The 20,815-nt window shown below is 38.8% G+C and overlaps 2 pseudogenes; both read left to right on the plus strand.

Annotated features, from left to right (window-relative positions):
- Window positions 1–200: 200 nt before the first annotated feature.
- Window positions 201–12,653, plus strand: LOC101968867 (HLA class II histocompatibility antigen, DQ beta 1 chain-like; annotated as a pseudogene).
- On the plus strand, window positions 12,650–19,794 carry LOC144365781 (eukaryotic translation initiation factor 4E pseudogene; annotated as a pseudogene).
- The last annotated feature ends 1,021 nt before the right edge of the window (window positions 19,795–20,815 follow it).

Consider the following 20,815-nt stretch of genomic DNA (forward strand, 5'->3'; position numbering starts at 1 on the left):
TTGGTTTCTTCCTTAGGAATTGTCCAATCCTAAAATTCATAGGAGATTTCCTGCTTTCCATCTCTGTGAAGTGAAATGCCAGGTCAATTGGTAGCAGTTGTACTGAATGCCAAGTGCTTTTGTTAAATTGCTTCTGTTCCAAGTTTGAAAAGATGACTGTGATAATCCCCAGGACCCCTTGGAGAGAAGCTGGAATTGTGATGGGGATTCTCATGGTGCTGAGGACTCCCATGGCTAACAGAAGAGATTCCCCAAGTAAGTGCAGGACAGATGCTATTCAGAGCCCAGATTTGGAAATAATTTCTTGGGGGCTCTGGAGCCTAAGCTTGGGTCTGTTGTATTTTCAACAAACCACAGGTAGAATTTGGAAGGACTCTTACAAGAGTCTTGATTTCTCCTTCTTAGAGTTTTGCTAGATTCCTTTTTTCAACCTCTGCAGTGGAAGGGAGGCTAATATCTCTAAAGGACTTTGGGATCTCAGAATTGGAAGAAAAAGACAAAGTACATTTCTATATCAGACACAGTACAAAATGCAAATGAGGTACTTGAGAAGCATCAGGTAAGTTAAAAGAACTGGCCACTCTGAGGATTTTCTGGGCCCAATAGTATTCATCTATTTAGGGGCTTGGGATCAGACAAATTCAGACCAGAGCTATAGTCTCTGGAGCCTCAATACCTGAAGAGCACAATGAATCACCCATGCCTTGGAGGTAAGCAGTGGGGTCATGGAGATGACATGTGGGACTTGGGAGGAAGAATGGGATAAGGACAGGCAGTTAGTAATTCTGGGCTAATTAGGACTTGATTCAGTATTGATGGTGTACGGGGGCTATGACAATGGTGAAAAAAAACCTCCAAAATTGATATTTATTTTGCACCCATTAAATCCCAAATGTGTAGTGATAGTATTACATCAACTGTCTCACCTGGTCTTTCTAAAACACACACACAGATACAAATTGATGACTCCAGGGTATGTATTATTATAGTGTATTTTTAACTAATTATTAGGAAAATAACACAACAGACATCTTAACACACACACGTAACAAAAATTACAAAGAAGTATCCAAATAACTTCTAATCAAGTTGTACATATGTAAATATTACCAATTCTTCAAATGACTTCTGTGTACTCCTTTCCAACAGTACCCATTTTCACATTCCAGGAGTAAGTTATATTGTGATTCTTTTAATCCTAATTTGTTTTGCTCATTGTTAGCATATATGTGAATGTATCCTTAAACAATATAGATTAATATTTCCTCCTCTAAATGTTCCATAAATGCTGTGCTCTGTCTTGCTTCCTTTCTCAAAATTATGTCTGAGAAGACTTGCCACAAATCTCTGATGCAACATTCATCCATTTTCGTTGTTGGGTAGTATATTCCATTTTATGAGGGCAGAGCAATGTACTTAACCTGTTCTTATGTGGATGGAGGTTTGGGCTGGTCTTACTTAAAAGAAAATGTACCCTGGAATCCTGGAACCTTTGGGTCTGCATTTCTCTAGACTGAAATAAATACTTCAATTGCAATGTCTGCCTATCTTCAACTTGACAAGACAAAGTCCAACTGTTATTCACATTAGTTGTCTCATGAGCTGTTCAAAAGAAAATCCAATTCTTGACAGCTTTTGGTATCTTAGACTATTTAATGTTTCCATGTCTGGTGAGTGTGTAGTGTTATGGGAACTTCTATTCTTTTCCATATTTATCTTTTTCTCATTTATTTCAAAAAGATAAAAAATATATTTCAAATCAAGCACATCATCAGTATGTGCTTTGAAAATATTTGTACTTTTGGCCTTGTGTAAGTCTTTTAATGATATTTCTTGATGAGAAGAAGCTGTTACTTTTATTGAATTGAATTTATCAGTCTTTTTTATTTATGTCTAGTGCTTTTAATGATTTAAGAAATCTGTCACAACTCCAACATCATGAAAATGTTCTCTAGTTTTATCTCCTAACAGATTTGTAGCATTTCATTCATACTTAGGTCTATGTTACATATGGTGCAAGAAGTATGCCCAATTTCTTCTGCTCCTTCTGATGTATTCCCATTTATTAGAAAATAATTTATTAACAAAAGTATTCATTCCTCACTGACCACCTTGTGTGCCACCCTTGTAATATATTTAGTCTAAATGGTTGCATGAAACTTATTTTGGAATACATTATTGCCATTTATTTATCTATGTCTGTGCCCAAAATATGGTGTTTAATTACCATCTTTGCCTTATGAACCTTTATTGCATTTTAGAATCAACTTATAAATTTTGAGTAATCACAAATTGGTAGGAATTTTAAATTATACCCACAGAATCCATAAGACCATTTGAGATAATGTCCTCTTTATAATATTCAGTCTTCCAATTCATGTACAGGTGTATTTTTGTGTTTACTTAGGACCCTTTTGATGTATCTCATAAATTTCATGGTTTCCCTTTTAGAATTCTTGTATATTTTTATAAGATTTCTTCATAATTTTTCATGCCATTATAAATGATGTAATTCACATTTGATTTCACATTTGTTGCTCATCTATTTGTAGAATATTTAAAAATGGATCTTGTATCCAGCCATTTGCTGAACTCTCCCTTACTTTAAATTCTTTTAGTTAGCAGATTATTTAGGATTTTGGTTATTTACAGACCCAGCATATGAAAATGCTGGCAATTTTGTTTCTGTATTCCAAACATTATTCCATGATCTTCCTTGTTTGACATTTTTAACTTTCTCCAATAAATGATCAATGCAGGATTTGAGGTAGAGAAATCACTTCATTCATCCTGGGAATAAAATTCTGAGGGTTGAGAGCAGATTTTATTTAGTCACTGGTCTTTGTTGTCATGTTCCTTTACTCGCTTGTCTCCCTAAACCAAACACAGGGTTGGTTGGGATGCAAGCCTGAGCTAAATCTAACATGGCCTGGTTCTCCTGCAGAGGATTTTATGTACCAGTTTAAGGGCACCTGCTACTTCACCAATGGGACTCAGGGAGTGAGGCTCATGGCCAGACAAATCTACAATAAGGAAGAGATCCTGTGCTTTGACAGTGATGTGGGGGTGTTTGTGGCTGTAACAGAGCTGAGGATGTCAAGTGCCAAGAGCTGGAATGCCCAGAAAGACCTTCTGGCTGAGTATCGGGCCCATGTAGACACCTTGTGCAGACACCACTATTAATAGACGTCTTCCTTCACTGTTCAGCAGAGAGGTGAGTTTAGGACTGATCAAAGTGCACTCATCTCTGAACTAGTGTGGAAGGCCTGTGGGGAAGGCAACTTTGGGGATTCCTAGGATTTTGGCAAAATTGGGAGGGCATTTGAATTGAAGGAAAAACTGTTGAAATACTTGGTAGGCAGCATTGGAAGAGTGTATTAGTCAGCTTTGAGTTACTGTAATAAAGTGCTTGAGATAATTAACTTAAATACAGGAGAGGTTTATTTTGATTCAAAGTTTAGTCCATGGTTGGTTGATAGCACTGATTTTGAGCCCCTGGTGCAGTAGCACAACATAGTGGGGAAATACAGAGGAGGAGAGCATTGTTAGTTAATTGTATTCTGTGAAAATCTCAGACTGTACTTAAAGCAAGACAACTAGGACATCATTAGGCAGAATAATCTTAAAGGACCAAGATGGTATATGCATTGCTGACATATATATTTATAAAAGGGACATTTAATTAATATTTTTTTCATTTAAAAATCAACATATAATATTGGTATTTATTTATGAGGTACAGTGTTGTAATTCAACACAATGTGCTGTGATCAAACTGGGGAGATCAGCATTTCCACTTCCTGAAATATTATCATTTGTGTGTATTGGCAACCCAAACTCTTTTTCTCTGGTTTTTACAAAGTGTGTAATTAATTATTGTAGAGTATTCTTTGTGGAGCTGTATAACATTAAACGTGCTCTCCTCCAAGTATGTTTGATTTCCATTATTCACCCTCTCACTATTCCTTTCCTGGGCTGTGGTGACCTCTATTCTACCCTCTATTTCTATGTGATCAATTTCTTAAAAAATCTTCCACAAATGGGTGAAAACTTTGGTATTTGTGAACACTAATATGTGCTGTTTTCTCCACTTTAGTATCAAAGGAGGGACTTAAGCCCATGGTGAGACCCTCTTTGCTGCCTCATTCTCTAACTTTATTTTTTGCTGTAATTTATCCCAGTGGAGCCTAAAGTCACCATCTCTCCAGCCAGGACAGTGCCCGTAAACCACCACAATTTGCTGATCTGCTCAGTGACAAATATTATCCTCGACAAGTTAAAGTCAGATGGTTCTGGAATAAAGAGGAAGAGACTTCTGGAGTTGTATCCACACCACTTATTCAGAATGGGGATTGGACCTACCAAATTCTTGTGATGTTAGAAGTAATACCCCAGCATGGAGATGTCTACACTTGCCATGTGGAGCACCTCAGCCTCCAGAGTCCCATCACTGTAGAATGGTGTAAGGGCCATTTCATTGATACCAGAGGTTCAACAGAAAGAAGCAAAGGCAGGGAGGACATTGGGTCATGTGGGCTTAGGGTTCTTCTTTCCTCTGCTGTTGGACACATTCATACCTTCTCCTCTACACAACCCCTAGTGTCATTTCTGAGCCTAGAGTCATGGAGGCATGAGATCTGAAGTCAAAAGGCAGATGCTGAGTACTGACCTCCTTTGGTTCCAAGATATTATTGCTGTATGTAACCTGATCCCCAGGCTGAGGTTCAGCTTGGCAGTATATCTTCTGCAGTGGTGAAATTCTGGGCTTTGACATTAAGGCTGGTGTTTGGGGATGGTCTCTGGATTTTCAGATGGACCTATCATGGGGACCCACTCTCCCTTTTTCCCCCAAACCCTCATCCACCCACTGTTCTCCTGGGGTCTCTGCATGCCCTTCACCCTCCTCTGTTTGGGGGTGGGGCACCTCTATCTCTTATATCTTGGGTTGGACTCCAGGCTTCCTGACGAGAACTCTGTGAGATGTGGGGCCAGTCACTGATGCACAGGCTTCTACTTCCCTGGGTCACTGTCAGAATCTGCCCAGAACAAGATGCTGAGTGGCATTTGGAGTCTTGTGCTGGGACTGATCTTTCTTGGCTTGGGCCTTAGTGTCATCTTTTGGAATAAGAAAGGTAAGTCACCTTTAGAGAAAATGGGGAAGAAAATGGGGCTAGCACTAAGTGTTTCTGTTGTAACTTTTCTTAGCTCAGTAAAAAGGGGGAGCCAAACTAGGGATAGCGGTAGATTGCAGAAATTAGGGAGGCCATGAGTCTTTCTTGTGCTGAGCTGGGTGTTAGGTGAGATGACAGGAGGTTACAGTTCTTATCTGTCCAGTTAAGTACGTGACCTGTGCTTCACCAAAGCACTTAGACTGCTGATGGGACTGGGGCCTTCTTCCACATGCCTCTGTGGAAGCTTTGTGTTCACTTTAGTGCAGTATCCTCTTCAATCAGATACCAGGAGAGATGGTGAGGAGTGGGTGGTTGTACAAAATCACCCTTAGTGTTCTGAGTTGCAGAGAGGCCCCAGGGGTATTGGGCAGGGGGCTGACTTTCTTTAGGGATTTAACTTATGACTTATTTTTTCTCTTTCCTTCAGGGCTCATGCACTGATTCCAACATTTTTCTTCCTGTTACCACTGTTCCATGGTCTACTGCTGTTCTCACCGTTGTGCAAGTTCCTAGCCTCACTTCTCTCAGGCTTGTGAGGAATCCACCTCTGCCAGCCCTGTCCCCCATCAAGACCTGAGTCCCAAAGTGCCTGAGCAGCAGATGCCAGGCCCTCTTCTTTTGCACACTCACACACACACACACACACACACACAATTTTTAGTTGTGATGGGTCTTTATTTTATTCATTTATTTACATGTGGTGCTGAGAATTGAACCCGGTGCCTCACACATGCTAGTCAAGTGTTCTACCACTGAGCCAAAACCCCAGGCCCCTGGCCCTCTTCTTGTTCTGGTCTTTCCTGAGTTTCTGTGACTGCTTTCCACCCAACTCTGCTCCCTGTGCTGCCTGCCACATCTGTTTGGGCCACGAGTACTTTCAACATGTTCCTGATCTTGTTCTCTGTCTGAAGACTTCCCATGAATTACATGTCAAACTCCTTTATCTTTCAATATATTTTTTCAAAATTAAATAGATTTGTGAGTCCCTTGTGTTTCTGATTCTGATTGAGTAAAAGTGGTGGTGGGAGATACTGGCACAGAAAAGACCAGATTCTAGAGGACTAGTTCAGTGAAGCCCCAAAGGGGAGGAGACTAGGGGAAGTCATGGGTCCCCATACCTGGTCTAATTCAGGTGCCATATAAGAATGTGAAAAGGTATGAAAACATTCAATTGTCCACTATCTGGGGCTTGGAAGTGGGGTTGTGTGCAACAGTATTTCTTGGATTCTGTTGCAGCCTGACACATTTTACATAGTTGAGGCATTGGAATTATTTTGTGCCATCATGTTAACTAACAACACCTAAGACTATAAATTAGCCAACCTTGCCCCACAAATGTCATCTGGCATTGTTGACTATGTACACAGAGGCAAAAGACAATGATTTTGGGTTGCATTTGAACTACCAGATTATATAATTGTCAGTGGGAGTTTTATTAGAAAGTAATATGTTGATTGAATGTGATGGAAACTCTACTAATACCGTCTTAAGGAAAAAATTATTTTTTTGACATATAATTTAAAAGTTCATAAATTCATTTGGCTTCTGAAAAATGCTTAGATCAAGAACTAAGTTGAGATTCTTTTCTCCTTTATCTCTTAACTCCTTCCTTTCTCTCTGACCTTTTCCTCCTGTCTTTACTCTCTTCTCTCAGTGTGCTTCTTTTTCTACTCTGTATCTCTTCATCTGTCTGTCTGTTTGTCTGTCTATCTAGTTTTGGTACTAGGGATTGAATCCAGGGGCACTCAACCACTGAACCATATCCTCATTCCTATTTTGTATTTTATTTAAATACAGAGTTTCACTGAGTTGCTTAGTACCTCACTGTTGTTGAGGCTGGCTTTGAATTCACAATCCTCCTTCCTCAGCCTCCTATATCGCCATACAGCTGGGATTACAGGCATGCACCACTGTGCCTGGCTGTCTCTTTATTATCACGCATTTTTCTGTATCTCTGTCTATCTGAAAGATCCTCTCTCTGTTAATATATTAGATGGTTTTTGTAACTTTCTTCCATTTGCATTCCTCCATGAACTTCTCTCTCACATGTCTTTTATTTCTTACCTGCATTAGAATGTCTTGCTGTCTCTTTTTTCTTTTTTTTCCTCAATCCATCCATTGGGCTGTGCTCATGGTGCTCATGGTTATTTCTTTCTGTCCTTCTATGGTCCATTATCTTTCTCCTTGTCTGCATTCTCTCTTTATGTTTATCTCTCTGCCTCTCTTTATCCGTCTTTGTGTGTGTTTCTTTCTCTCTTGCTTGTGCTCTCTGTGTTTGTCTGAGTTCTGCTTTTCCTGATAGTTCTTATTTTCTCCTCTGGAAATATGGGTATGTAGAGGAACATCTCAGACTTCCAGTCTGCCGGGGTCCAGCCCCGGCAGGGTCCAGGGAGTCCTGAAGGAGGAGTGGCGTCGGCGAAATGATGAGACAGGAGTCGTTCCGTTTGAGCAATCTCCAGAGAGAGAGCTAAAGCTGCTTTCTCTGGGTCCCCTTTTTATTACAGTTTTTCTCATCATTATAGATTCACAATACGTCATTGATTATATAATTTAAAACTTTGCCAAGACATGACATTTCCTTAACCATGATTGAGAGCACACTGATCTACATCCTTCCAGGATATGACCCCCAGCCATACAATCATCAAAAGTACAGAATCATCAATAAAACATGTCACCAATTTACTTCCTTCAGATTTTCCCAAGATTTACTATTTTTCCCAAGATATGTTATTTTCTTATTAACTAATGCCAAACTACGTAACCAGACTCTAAGTCTCCTAATTAATCATTAACCTAAAGTACACTTGTACTTTATTTTTAATTTAAAATTCCCGTCTAAAGAAGTCCCTTTAAATCTTATATTTAAAATGTCCTAAAGTTTATGAATCATCCTTAAAACATATCAGAAACCTATATAACTAAAGACTTAAGAATTTCTAAACTTAAGAATCTAAATAAAATAATATTTCTAACATTATTCTAAAACTGTGTCTTATAAAGCTATTTTAATTGATTCCTAAATTTATTCTCATAAAACTGGTTGAGCTGCTTTCTCAGAGTTTCTTTGTTTCTCAGTCAAGGTACACTAGTTCTCAAAGAGTTTGTTTCTCAGTCAAGGTGCACTAGTTCTCAAAGAGTTTGTTTCTCAGTGTATGATTGTTGTCTGTTATTAGGTTTGTCCACAATGTACTAAGATAGAAGAATAGCCTTTCACTTTGTCCTTGATATGCTGAGGGGTGGGTAGCAGAACAGCTTCCAAGGCATGAACTACCTGTTCTGTTCTAGCCATCTGAAATTTAATTTGTTTGGCATTTAACATACTCATGCCTCCTGTGAGAAACATAAGCATGAAAATGCAAAGTCCCAATTACATAAAAAAGGGTCTCATGGTTTCGGTTACCCACCAACCAGCGTGGCTTTGCCAGCATTCATCCTCACTGTGACCCTGTCAAGACAGTGAGTGGGGGATCGCCTTCACCACCAGTCTATCACCTGAATAGCAAGATTTCAAGTATGTCAGCTCCAGTTTAACAATCTGGAGAAATCCCTGATAGAGTGACGTTCCAATTTCTCAACAAATCATTTTAGCTATGGGATATAGGACTCTAAGTCAAGCCTTAATTTTGAACCAATTTCTGTGCAGAAAGACAGATTTTATTTTCCTCAAAAAAAGAAAAGTATGAAAAACCAAGCAAGGTTGGATAGATGGTAACTGTAATAATGATAATATAATCATAGTGATATCAATTGTCATTCCCTCTATATAGGAAGTGTCCTTCTCTGTTTCTTTTTCTACCCATTAAAAGTTTGTTCCTGAGGGAATAGCTCAGTGGTAAAGCCCTTTCCTAACATGCATGAGGTCCTGGGCTTGCTCCTCAGTCCCCACACCCATGATGCTTCGAGTATAATTTGTGTAGTTTACATACAACTTAAGTTTCATTTGTGCCACTATAGAAAGGGAATTTCAAATCATATCAACCTCCAAATCCAAGCTCTGCCTTGGGTGGTTCTTATTGACCTTGTAAATTATGGTGAAAGGATAAACTCATCTACCTTGAAAACATGAGGACATAATAGCATAATGACAATAAAAGTATAATAATCTGGGTGAAGTCAGTTTCCCATTGCTTATTTATGCTACCTATTACCAGATAAGGAGGAGGGAAGCCACTGGGATACAAATGCAGTAGCTTCTGGAATTATATAATAGAACATCCCCACACTCATTTCCAACATATATCTGCCACTACTATCTACTTTGGAGGGGTCATCAGGGAAAATAAAGTTGTCAAAGTTAGGGCAGGTATTGATACATTTGAGATTTCATCTGTCCATGTAAGTCTGATGGTAAACATCTACAGTATGGATCCCCAGGATGTCCTGCTACTTGGATTTTTCTAAAAAGAGATCAGTAGTAGCCCAGGTTCTCAGAGTCCTGCATTATTTATGTTTTAACTAATCAGATCACATATTTTGAAATGCTGTGTCCTATGGTATTCAGTAAGTGCTCAGTAAATATTCACTGGTTGCCCAAGAAGACCTTTGTTCATGGGTTAGCCTATTCCTGGAATCCTTTTACTTTTTTTGTATACATTTTTATCATACCCTTTGATGTCTGTAGTGTCTCCTTCCCTCACTCATGATGGCAAAATTGTCTTGGCTATTTTGTCACTTTGACACATATACTGGTAGTGATGGTGGGATATCTCCATAGAGCTGGATTTTATTTTTTATTTTTCAGTGTTAACTTTGGTGTTTTTATATTTTCTTGTTTTGGAATATGCAATATATTTTTTTAATCTACAAAAGTTTCATTTACTACATCTGGTTTTCACATCCTTTGTGTACTTCTAAACATCTACAAATCCTAGATATTTCAAATAAGGAATTAAATTTGTCTACTAAGTACACAGTAGCGTTGAATAAACTACACACATGTAACAATGGTTATATCTGAAAGTGTCTTCTAAGTAGGATCATTCTGGCCTAGAATCCTTCATTTCTTCCACTTCTATTTTCTGTCACATGTGTCATATCTGAGTGTCATATAATGTGATATTACAATTTCACTTCCGAAAGGACTCTTCAGAAGACTGCCTTTCTATGAATTTTAACATAAAGTGTACAAAATATGTTAGTTTACTAACTCTACTTTTGTTATGCAATGGCAATCTCTTTAATATCTAAAGGCTAGATATTATAAAATTAGGACTCCTTTGTCCAGTATATACACAATATATACAGAACAGCAAAGACAAATGAAATGCACATTGCAGGGCAATGGGTAAGCTGAAATTGTCCAGCACACTCTAACCAAACACCTTTTGCAACTTCTCTCCTGCCTCTCTCAACCCAGTGAACAAGTACAGACAGTGTTCTGTTCAGAGGTGGTTTAACAATTCCAAACACAGTATTTCCCATCAGTTTTTAAAAGCTTTACAAAAAGATTCATCCTATTACTTCTAAGTTCATCAAGCACTTCTAAATAGGACTAGATATTCCACATAAGAACCTGTCCATGATGCACCCAGAACTGGTAAATAAAATCGCACATGTAACAATGGTTATAATCAGAGGTATCTTCTAACATTTTGTCCTTGAACCTTTCCATCCTCACTTTCTTTTCTCTTCTTTCAGTGCAGTGGACAAGTAGAAGCATATGGAATGCTTTGAACAAATTCATATCCAAAAGTTTATATTTATAGAGGACAAGCATTCCTATGAATTTCAACAGAAAATACACAAAATGTGCTAATTTTACTAACTACTTGGTCATACACTCTTTAACATCTAGAGACTAGATGTTGCAAAATTGGGACTCATTTGTCCATCATAGATACTTGATTCACAGCAAAACAAAGTGCACAAAACATGCAGAAAACTGATGTCTGAACATGTCTAAGTATGAACACACAATCACATTTCCCTTTGCAATTGTTCCCGCCCTCCTCCACATCACTCAACAAGTACAGTAGTACTCTACTGCTCACAGAGGTGGTTTCACAGTTCCATTCCCAAAAGACAATATTTCATATGAGTTTTATCAAAAAGATATTTACAAAGTGACATTTTACTACCTCTATATTTAACATACAGTGGGCATTTTTAAACATCTAGACAGACTAGGAGTTTCAAGTAAGAACTCAATTTGTTCACTGTGTACATGATAATCTTGAATAAACTGCACACATGTAACAATAGTTCTAATTTGAAAATGTCTTCAAAATGTGAGTATTCTGTCCCTTCACTGACCCAGTGGGCTATAATGCTCAAATTTTCAGAAGAGAATCTTCCCTAGGAATTTTAATGTAAAATATACACAATTTGTTTTGTCATATACTGGCACCCTTTTAACATCTAGAAATGACTAGGTTAGGACTCATTTGTCCTTTATATACACTACATACAGAGCAAAGTAAAACAAAACCCACAGACCCAGGAACAACTCTTGCCACACTGGCATGGTGCTCCTGAGGAGAAGCTCACAATCTGCACCACTCAGCAGGAGGTTTGGCTATTTACCCCCAAATCATTTCATAAGAAAATTTACAAAATGTGCTATATTTTACCATTTCTACTTTTAACATATATCAGGCACTTTAGAACATCTAGATATTTCAAAACAAGTACTTAGCATTTTCAACTATATATATATATATATAGTAATAAGGGATAAAATGCACACAAAACAATCGTTATTTTTTGAAAAACGTCTTTTACACAAACCCATCTGGCACGGGACCTCCTCCATCTCGCTGTTAAAGGCTTCTCCGTGTCCTCTAACCCACTGGACAAACGTGGACAAGTGTCCCTCCTAGAGCTGGTCTAACAAATTCATTTCAAAGTCCCTTCCAGAAGACATTTCTGAGGTTTTAACACGGGCATTTACAGATGTCACTGTCTACCTCTCTCACACGTGGACAACCTCTTTACATTTACAAGGTCCAGACTTGTCACTAGTTTTAAAGGTGGGGGAGTTGAGAGCGGCCTTTCATATTGTACACACAGGCTTCTCCAAAGGGCCATGGAATCTTCCCACAGGGCGGTGGCATTTCCAGTGGGTCACTTATGGCCTGTTGCTCTGCAGGTTCTCTGTGTAGGAGGACCACCGACCACCAGGCCGCTAACCAGTCTACCCTAGTCACCTGGGCATCAATCACCTTCCAGGGCGTTAAGGCCTCTGCCTTGTCCTACAAGGTGGTGTCGCCAGGAGCCGGCAACCAGGAGTCACAGAGGGCCCTGGTCTGTGCTGCTCTGCTGTCCAAGGCGTGGTTGAGCTTTCGTCATCTGCTTGCCTTCTTGGCCCTCGAAGTCCCCACTGGCCTCCACGGCATTGGAGGATCTTCATTTTTTCTCGCCTCGTCCTGCCCGCCACCACCCAAAGGCACACCATGTCCTCAGTGGCAGTTCTGCCTGGGACCCACAGGATTGGGGCAGCAGACCAGGCAGCCCACAGGGTCCAGATCTGACAGGTCATGACCACCCTCAGGTCATCCAGCCAGGGGGTCCTGGACATCCTGGGTCAGCCAGTGCGCAGGCGCTGCCGGAGTTCTGGGGTCTGCAGGGCAGAGGCCATAGCCCGTCCCCAGACCCTCAGCTCACCTGTGGGCCTGGGGCAGAGGGCCCCAGAGGGTGCCAGGTTTCTGTTCTTGCGACTAAAAGGCTCAGGGGCCACTCTAGTTAAACTGGGATAACTGGGCTGCATGAAATAACCACACAAGAGACACAAATACCTTTTTCTTTGGGGCCTCTGTGACGGCTCCTCTGACCTTAAGGGTCCACAGAAAGAGAAAGAGAGAGAGCACATGCTGACCCCTTTTATTGAGGAGAAGACATTCAAATGAGGCAAGGGGTCAGGTTTCAGGGGCTGAGTCTATATTCATGATGTCAAAGGTCAGCAGGTTGACTGACACCTGGGTAGGCCACACCCAAGGGCACAGTAAGAGGAGGGGACACACACAAGGCACTTCCATGGAAGATTCTATCCTAAACAGGGCAAGGGGTTATATTACAAAGGAACAGGTGAGCATAGCTTCACCCATGGGGCTGTAGCAAGTCACACCCATTTCTGTGACTGAGTGCCTCAGCACCCAGCTGGGGAGTGTAACTCAGTCACCCATAAGGTTGGCCTCCCACAAAGGGTCCCCAGGAGCAGGTTGTGCTGCATTTCTCACCACCCTCTCTGCTAAAACTGATTCTGCAAAAACCTTATTTAAAAAATCTTCTCCTGTAATCCCAGCAGGTAGGGAGGCTGAGGCAGGAGGATGGCGAGTTCAAAGCCATCCTCAGCAATTTAGCCAAGCCCTAAATAACTTAGTGAGACCCTATTGCTAAATAAAGTATAAAAAGGGCTGGGGATGTGGCTCAGCAGTTAAGTGCTCTTGAATTTAATCCATAATAGGAAGAAAAAATAAAATCTTCAATACTGTGTTTTCAACAGAAATAGAATGCTTCATCATATAAGATCTTGAAGTCAGTAATTTTGCTAAACTCTTATAAAAATAAATTTCATGAGTCATCTTCAGAATTGTTTGCATTTCCTGTATCACATTTATACTGTTAAAAAGATAGTTTTGTTTTCTTCCTTTTCTGCTATTTTAGCTTTGTCTCCCTTTCTAACTTTCTGTAACCTTGGGAAACACATTCAGTAAACTACCAAGAGGGTGTTGCTGTATGGGAATAGGGCTCTCAAAATCACCTATTTTGAAGTTCTTATTCTAAGGTTTCTCTTGATTATGCCAAAGGCAAGAGAAAAATGATTGTTTTCTAATTTCTATTAACCAGAGAAAGCATGTTAAAAAGAAGAGGTTCTCTACGATATTCTTTTCATTATTTAATTTAAATTTTATGTGAACTCTGAAGATGACTAATTCTTCAATATTGCTGAAGTCTTTCATTCACTGATACAGACAAAAACCTCCAAACCACGTTCTTAAATATAATGCTCAACAAAGGAGTTCAAAGTCATAGCTACTTCAGAAGAGGGAGCTGAATTGCCACCAAGGATTCTTTCTTCTATTCAACTGATAGACATGGAATATTGATAAAAGAACAATGGCAGAGCAAAATTTTTTAGCTGATTTTAGGAAGATAAGAGTTTATTACAAGGCTTAATATACCTCAGAGAATTACCAGGGGAACTGGAGGAATAAGACCACCTACGTAGCCATCCCTCTTCTCTAACCAGGGAACCACATTGGTTGGGACAGCCACATGGGGAAGCCCCTCCATTTAGTGAGCTGCTCTGATCAATTTGCACTGGTAAAGGGGACTTGCTGTGTGTTGCCTCTTTACATCTCTAAAGAGAGCTATCAGACATGAAGATCTCTCCTCATTCCAACACAGAAAAATAAGTACCTTTTCAGCTGAAAGAACATCTAATCATGCTCAACTCTCACAGAATGTTTCTGATTAGTAAATCTAAATGATACCAAAGGTTACCCAGGAAGAGTCCTCTTCAGCGTTGCACCTTTTGAAGTCAAGACAAATGCACTGGAAGAGGTTGAGAGTTGTTTTATTCCAACCCACTACATATGGGAATAGGGCACTCTTAAATTTTTTTTTCACTTCTATTATTAGCATAAGTAATTTTCAGATCAAATCTTCTTCCATGGAAATTATGAGTGATGGTCTTATTCCAGATTAGATCATGTGTAAATCAATGGCTTTTAGGCCCAACATGTAACAGCAATTACTCCAACAAAACAAAACAATAAATTCAAGTTAATCTTTTCCTTAAAACTCACAGAACATTAATTCAAATATAATTCTTTTCAAGAAATAATTGACTTGCCTGTGTCTTATGCTCTATTTTACTATATTTTTACAACTTGTTTTCTTTAATGAATGATGGCCTTCTTCCTTTTTCATCTCTCAAACCATATGTTCTGGTTTCAGTGGAGAAAAGTCAGCATTACCGCAATGGCCCTTTCAGTCAGCTGTGGCCAGGAGTTTTCAGAAAATAACAGAGAAATCCAAGTAACTTTCTTCACTATCCCTTTTTCTGTGGTTTTACTCATTCATGACATAGAATTCTTTTTGGCTCCCCATTAACTTAGCTATACTGTCCCCCTATTTGTTGCTCTCACATGCAAAGTTGGTCTCTGCTTTAGGAGTTGCACTTACTGTTCTTGCTGACTGGAGTGGGAGTGGTTTGCTGTAGATTTTGAATAGTTGACTTTTTCTTGTCAGTCAAGTCTCAGTTCAAATAGTATATTTGAGACTAGCTATACCTACTCATTCCCTCAATTTTGTTTTGTTTTTTTCCTTTAGGGGGCATTCACTACCATCTAACTTGGAATATTACCTGGCTCATATTATGTAATAAAACAAATAACATATGTATACATTAATTTCACTAAGATGTTAACCCTGATTTTAGATGACACCAATCACTATAATATATTATCATAAAGTAAAATAAAGAAGAAGGAAATGAGCATTACAAATATGTGGGACATTATCAAATGGTCTAATATAACTAAAATTATTCTAGAAAGAAGTGATAAAGGATGCAGGAAAGGAAACATAATAACAGAGAACTTTTTAAAACCAATTAAAGACAAAACAAAGGTTCAAAAAACTCAACTTCATTCATAACATAGGCAAATAATAATATGCCTTTAAATAGAATGAATAACTTGCTGGAAACCAAAGATAAAAGGAAAAGCTTTCATTTGATGAAAGGAAAAAGTGCTCTATTTTCAAAAAAGAATAAGAGTTAAGATTGACTTTCATCAGAAAGAATGGAATCCAGAAAACAATGGAAGACATCATTAAAATCCATCAAGAATAGTCTTGGCCCCCAAAGAAACCTAGAATCCCCAAATCTTCTAAAACATTCTTTAGCAGTAATGCTCAGAATCTTTCTGTACTGGCTAAGTTGGAACATGGCCCACTATAGTCTCTCTTTCCCAGTGATCATAATAAAAAATAGTGAATTGAATGTGTGAAGTGCCACCTGTGGACCTTGAAAAGTAAACAGTAGCAGGAGGGAAGGGGAACCTGAAGAAATGGCAGTCAGGGAGGGGGTCCTGGTTCTTCTCTCTTTTCTCTCTTGGCTTTGATGGGGGTAACTGTGGTCATGGAGCAGAGAGAAGAAACTCCAAAGGCACACCCTGTTTCTAGCCAGAAGATTGGAAAGGAGTTCTTTGAAAGTTATAGAGAGTATGGGGGAAATACACCTTGTTTGTTTTTGCTTTCTTTTTTTTTTTCTTTTTCTATTCTAACTCTGTCCTGGGCATGGCCAAAACCATGAAGCTGCACTAAGATGCAGTGGTGGAGGCATTAAAAACCCCGAGAGCAAAACCCATTTGACAGCCATAAAAACTGTGACTTATGGAGCTTGGGGGTATTTTCACATTATTTTTCCATTTGCCTCAAAAGAAGCTCTAGTTGGGTGGAATCATATAACAGTACTGGAAACTACTTTGAGAGAAGCTCATCTTTCTGGACTGAGAAACTGGTAAAGGGACCTATAGGAACTGGAGTGTGTGGAGAAATGGCACAGAGCAGACAGTCATTTTATAAATTCATCATCATAACTTTTGGGGATCTCAGGTTGCACCTGAGTGGCTCAGTCTTCCACCAACTCCCCAAATGCATTAGGAGCTGGGCTATGAAATAAACCACCATCCAAGTGCCAGAGAAAACACTGAGTGCCATATGCTCAGGGCAGGCACAGAGCAGCATTGCTAAGGATTGAGAAACTGTACTGACATCAGTGCTACCATCCACAGAGATGAGACAGAGCTTGCCTTCTAGTCCTGATGAGGTTATTTGCCTGTTAAAGCAAAAATTTCAACATTTTCCAGAGGATTTAATAGAACACAGAGCCCACATGTATATTCAAAATGTGAAGAATATAATCCAAACTTATTTGGCACAGAAATAATCCTGGGGAAATATGACCGCTTCTAGAGGTTTTTACCAGGGAAACACACCACACAGCATATTATTTTAAAAAATGGAATTGGTTGTGGTGGCACATGTCTGTAATTCTAGTGTCTTGGGAAGCTGAGAAAGGAGAATCACAAGTTCAAAGCCAGGCTCAGCAACTTATCAAGGCCCTAAGCAATTTAGTGAGACCCTGTCTGTAAATAACAAATAAAAAAAAAAAACTGTCTGGGGATGTTGCTTAGTGGTTAAGTGTCCCTGGTTTCAAACCCCAACATCCCCCACAAGAGTAATTTGTAATAAAACAATGACCTAAGCAAAATAAGAATTCACTGACAGATTCAATAGCACAATGGAAATGACAGGTAAAAGTGCAAATGATTTTGAAGATGGGTGAATATCCAGTATACAACTTGAAAAACAAAATAAGTATTAAAGAAGTGAACAGAGATTCAGGAACCTGTGAGACAATATAAAAAGGTCTAGCTTTCATGTCACTGGAGCCCCAAAGAAGAGATTAAAGAGATTAGTTGCATAAAATGTACTTGAAAAAGAAATAAGTTTATATTCAAGTACAGAAATTTACAAACTGAAGAGGCTCAGTGAACCCCAGAAAAGATAAAATAAACCAACACCAGAGCCATTCTAATCCAATTACTGAAGATTAAAGATAAAAGAGCCACAGAAATATGATAAACTAGATATAAGTAAACAATGATACAAGGTGAGCCACCTGGGGTGATGAAACCTGTGGTTCCCCATCAGGGAAGCCAGCTGGGCAGGTTGGAATGCAGGTCCAGAGTGAGGGAGAGCCTGAACATGCAGTAGAGCTGGGAGAAGATGAATACCAACAGCAGTTTTGGGGCTATCAGGGATTGGAATATCCTTTAATTACCTTCTTTATTAGGTCTTTTATAATGACTATAATCATCCATAAGCATGAAGACTCAGTGATGCAATAGGTTTAATGAGGGTTGTCATTGGATCTTGGCAGTAGAAGGGCTGGAATATGGTCCCTCCACCATGACATTGTGGTCCATGTGATGTCAGCTGCAGTTGCTGCGGGAGGGTATGAGGAAATCCAGACTCCCTCCCTCAAGCACATCTTGTCCTGATACTCAGAGCCATATTCAGGGCCCATCTGGCCCATGTTAACATGTAGCCTAGGAACTTAGAGGTGTCAGTGCCTCTGGAGGCAGTCCTCAACCAATAGGGGTAGAAGACAATAGGTAAGACTTTTGTCCTATAGATGACAGTTAGGGAAGGTGCTCTGCCTACTGTGCAGCAATATCATCTCCATTGCCCAGAGTAGTAATTTTAACAACACATCCCTTTGTGAGTGTGTGTGTGTATGTGTATGTGTGTGTGTGTGTGTGTGTGTGTGTGTGTTTTCTCCCTCCTTTACACTTTCCCTATACTTTTCCATCATTCTTATTCCCAATTAAACCACCTGTACCTAAGTCTTGTCTTAGACAGGGGACACCAGTTTCAGATGATTTAGTTATCTGTGTGATCCTCATGAAGGGCCAGGCTAAATGCCAAAGAGTAATATGCTATACTTTATGTTTTACCAACAATGTGGAACTATACTTAATTTTCCCCCTCAAACTACTCTTATTTTTTTCTAATATAATTTCTTACCTCAAGATCAGTAACAGGTTTCTGGTATCATTTATTCCTTTGTAAATTTAGAAAGACAAGAAATCACTAGTTTTTGAATATGATGCAGTTGGTGAAACTGTTGTCCTACATTGCTTATCTGAGAGCCATGTGTACCTTTTACATGATCAACAGAACCCTTAAATAGAGTCTAGAAGCAAAGGAATAACTTATCAACCCCTTTGGTATTTTCTTATTAATACATGCAAGATACCTCTTTTCACAATTTTACAACACAAGAGAAAGTATTTAGATTCAAATAATTTATGTGTTCTTTTTGTCAATACAAACCTTGAAAGAAAATGATTCGATGAAGCTACCAAAAATTAGAATTTAACATTCATGCTTTGAAAAATGAATATCTGCAAGAATGAAATTGAAACCAAACAGATCTTCTGGGTCACAGGATACCAAACCCTGATTTATTACTTTTAAAATTTGCTTTCCCACTTTTTAGGTACTTGCTATACCACTTCCCTCTTTCCTTGTTTCTTTAGAAGATTTTTGCTTTTCCATGAAGTACTCACCTCTCCCCTCTTGTCTTGATCTGTGTCACATGAGACCTTCCACTTCCAGTTTCAGGTCTAGTTGCCTGGCTGTGACTATTCAAATTTTAAGGATGGTTTTGAGCCTGTATGGGAAGATGAGAAAAACAAATGGGGTGGAAGATGGCTCATGATACTGAACAAAAAGCAAAAACGAAGTGACCTTGACCTCTTTTGTCTAGAGACACTGCTGTGCCTTATTGGAGAATATTTTGATGACCACAGTGATGATGTTTGTGGAGCTGTTTTCATGTTAGAGCTAAAGGTGATGAGACAGCAACATGGACTTACTGAATGTGAAAACAGAGAGGCTGCTACACATATAGGGAGAATGTTTAAGAAAGATAGAGATTGGTTATCAGTCTTATGAAGACACAGCTACTAAGAGAGGCTCTGCCTCTAAAAATAGGTTTGTGTTTAAGAAGAGGCTTTCTGAGTGTTCTCAAAGAAGACTGCCTCAAGCAATTGAGATTTGGGGTTTGAGCCAAAGCCTCTTCAAAAGCAGAGTGGATTGCATTTAAATTTGATTTCATTTAAATGTTGCTGAGATATAAGGAAGTCTAATTTGCCTTTGTCTTGTACTTCGGTGTCCATTTTTAAAACTTTTAAAAATTGAGTGTCCACTATCCCAATCAAAGAATTACAATCAACACAGTCCCCCAGATTCCATAAATGTATTCCTGGCCCATTTTGTATTAGCTTAGTAGAATTGCCATTACAAACAAGTTTTACTCATTGACAATATTCAAAAGAACTTGCATTTCTATACTTTAATAAGAAAAAAATTGAGTTTATATTTCATTGTGTGCAGAACATATTACTAGTTTGAAAGAGTATGATGCATACAGTTTTCTCACAATTATTTTGTTTCTTTTGACAGCATTATACTTACTGTACTCTTGATGAAGGCTGCTAGATTTATTTGTTTCTCTACTCAATAACACTAATGATTCTGATTCCAGTTTTCCATTTGTTTTTTGCTGCATGTAACATGGGTGAGGCATTCAGGAATATGGTATAAATATTAACTTTGTGCATACTTTAATTTTTTTGTTTTTTGTAACTACAAAACTAGCTATAAATTTATATATTTCATTCAAATCAGCGACTTATCTTTGTGTGATTTCCTGAACATAATTATGGATTATAGAAAAGGACATCATAGTTACATTCCTAACTAGAATTACTATGCCTGATTTCATTTTTTTATGTTGTATTTTAACACTTTGCACTACTTAGGTAATTTTGCTTTGGTTTAAAATGGCTCAAGTATAAAAGTAATCCCACTTATTTAAAGACAGAGTATAAAAGTGTAAATAAAATGTGTACAGTGAATTGTATTTTAGACAAAAAAATCACTGGTATATTCTTTTTGAGGATTTTCCACCTCTTCTAAGAAGGAGAACCATCATTCTGCTTGAGCACTACAAAACCGCTCCTAACAGCAGAGCCAAACTGGTCATTCTGGTGAGGGGCCATGGGGAATTAGAAAATACAGAGATTCACACATGCGTATTTTGGAGATAAAGCTGAGATCTGGTG

Source organism: Ictidomys tridecemlineatus, chromosome 8 (assembly GCF_052094955.1).
Source record: "Ictidomys tridecemlineatus isolate mIctTri1 chromosome 8, mIctTri1.hap1, whole genome shotgun sequence".
Classification (NCBI taxonomy): domain Eukaryota; kingdom Metazoa; phylum Chordata; class Mammalia; order Rodentia; family Sciuridae; genus Ictidomys; species Ictidomys tridecemlineatus.